Source organism: Mastomys coucha, unplaced genomic scaffold, assembly GCF_008632895.1.
Source record: "Mastomys coucha isolate ucsf_1 unplaced genomic scaffold, UCSF_Mcou_1 pScaffold22, whole genome shotgun sequence".
NCBI classification, from domain to species: domain Eukaryota; kingdom Metazoa; phylum Chordata; class Mammalia; order Rodentia; family Muridae; genus Mastomys; species Mastomys coucha.
This window is the reverse complement of record NW_022196905.1, coordinates 96,740,228-96,742,474: the sequence shown is the minus strand read 5'-3', so window position 1 is coordinate 96,742,474 and position 2,247 is coordinate 96,740,228. Positions and strand designations below refer to the sequence as shown.

The following is a 2,247-nucleotide window of genomic DNA, read 5'->3' as shown; positions in this document are numbered from 1 at the left end:
CTGTGATCAGTATTGTCGGTCAGTGTGGAGCACTGTGATCAGTATATGTGGAGCACTGTGATCAGTATAGATGCCCTAGGGAAGAGCTCTCAGCAGGTGGATAGTCCTGGATGATCCTGGGGTACAGCAACAATTCCCTACTTCCAGACAGCCCCATCATAAGTAGAAGCAGACAGTGAATATTACCCTAAAATTCTACTGCAAAACTCGATCCTCTAGAAGTTGAACAAACCTAGCTGGAATCTGACAGCTCTCACACAGCTGACAGGGGTCATTTCATACATGGAGATAATTCACTGACATAATGGCAACAGCAGCTTCTCTGTACAAAGTCTATGTAAGGCATTCCACTCTGTGGAGGATTCTTTTTTTTTTTTACCTCATCACTAGCATTGACTACATCTACCCTGAGTATTACATACTAAAATAACAACCATGCAGAGTAAGGCATGAGGCACACTTGATGGGGAATTTTGATTTGATACGTACATGCTTCTTCACAGTTCTCTTCAATTTGTGTGTTGGAATCATTATTTGTGTGCAAACAAAAAAGAGAAAGGAGGAAGAAAGAGAGTAGGAGAGAGACAGAGAGACAGGGGGACAGAGACAGAGACACAAAGAGAGACAGAGAGAGAGAGAGAAATAGAAAGAGAGAGAGAGACAGAGTAAAGTTTAACAAATTTGAAGGAGCAAAGGGGTTTAGTCCATGAAGATGGACCACCTGTTTAAGAAGATTGATATAGCCATTCCTGGTGCTATACTTAGGAGGTAGATGCAGGAGAATCCAGAGTTCTAGAACATCCTTGGCTACATACTAAGTTTGAAACAAGCATGAGCTATATGAGTTTCTGAATCAAAAAATAAAACAAAAGCAATAGCAATGAAGAAGGAGGAGGAAGAGGAAGAGAAGAAAAAGGAGGAGGAAGAAGAGGAGGAGGAACAGGGAGAATGTTGCTTTATAGCTTCATAAGAATGTGATATAAGATTGAAAGAACTAGAAACTTAAATATACAGAACTGTAGACAGAGCCATGAAAATAAACTTTTCTCACAAGAAATCATGACCTTAAAGGAATGAAAGCATGACCTGGATGATCACATTCTACACATAAAGACAAGTGAACTCCGAGAACTTCAGATGGCCGCCATGGTAACCTCGCCTTGTTTACGTTTTGACTCCTCAAACATTAGAGACTTCTGTAGTGGCCACTACTGATGGGCAATTCAAACACTTGTAATGGATTACAGTAAGCACTTAAACACATATGAGCTAGAAAAACCATCAACTTCTGTAGCAGTATACAGTCCATAATGGTTTTAGAACTCTAGGATATAAGCATTTTGAAATTTAACACAGAACATATTGAAAAGATATTGTGTATTATTGAAGCACAGATTGGATATAATTTATGGCAAATGCATATATCCAAGTAATTTACAGACATAAGTAGCACTGCAGTTAAGTTACCATGGATACATCGGCATGAAAACAAAACAAAAAACAAAAAAACAAAAAACTCCCAAGATCAAAAACACCTGATGGCCATGATATGCAGAGATAGAGAGTAGATGCATCATTTTTTAGTTCATGTCACCAATCTGAGCAGTTTAGCTGCACGCTTATGTTAACCAGCCTAACCTTCAGAAAGAACCTAAACTCAGAGGTCCTATTTCATAGCAAGCAAAAGTTCAACTAGAGCCACTGTGCACTGTGCAGTAAGATCCATGCTTCAATTACAAATTCCAAGCCAAAGCCACGCAGGAAGCCTGACGTGCTGGCCCATTACCTTACCCTTCGGCAGTCCTGGCTGGAGTGAGTGAGTGGCACGGATTGTCTCCTGGCTGTCACTCACTCATTCACTTGCTCTTGCTGACTATAAACCCTTCTCTGCCCCTCAACAGCCAATCATGGCCGTGGCCAGAGCAACGTCAGGCTGTGGGTTCTCACCAGAGAATCCCAAACTTCAAGATTCAACCTCAGTTGAATAAACATGAAAGGCGGGCCTACTGCCAAGAGGTTTGCATTGTGGGATTTAATTAAAGGGTGAAGGGAAGTTGGTAGTTAGAGTTCTGAATATATATAATAATACACTGCATTTCAAATAAAATAAATAGCAAAAGACTTAAGTATTTAAACTTTCACAATGATACAGGTTTTCACTGTGTTGAAAGAAAGGAAAACTGGCCACTATTACACACAGTACTGCATGGGTCTAAAAGCACTGAATTAGGAAATGATTTGATGCCA

The 2,247-nt window shown here is 40.1% G+C and overlaps 1 protein-coding gene across 1 annotated transcript in view; it reads right to left on the bottom strand.

Annotated features, from left to right (window-relative positions):
• The window catches only part of Ibsp (integrin binding sialoprotein), an 11,442-nt gene extending 9,612 nt beyond the window's left edge, over positions 1 to 1,830 (bottom strand). The window contains exon 1 of the mRNA XM_031342203.1: positions 1,792 to 1,830. The gene's annotated coding sequence lies outside the window, so the exon portion shown is untranslated. The remainder of the gene's footprint in view (positions 1 to 1,791) is intronic.
• Between the last annotated feature and the right edge of the window lie 417 nt (positions 1,831 to 2,247).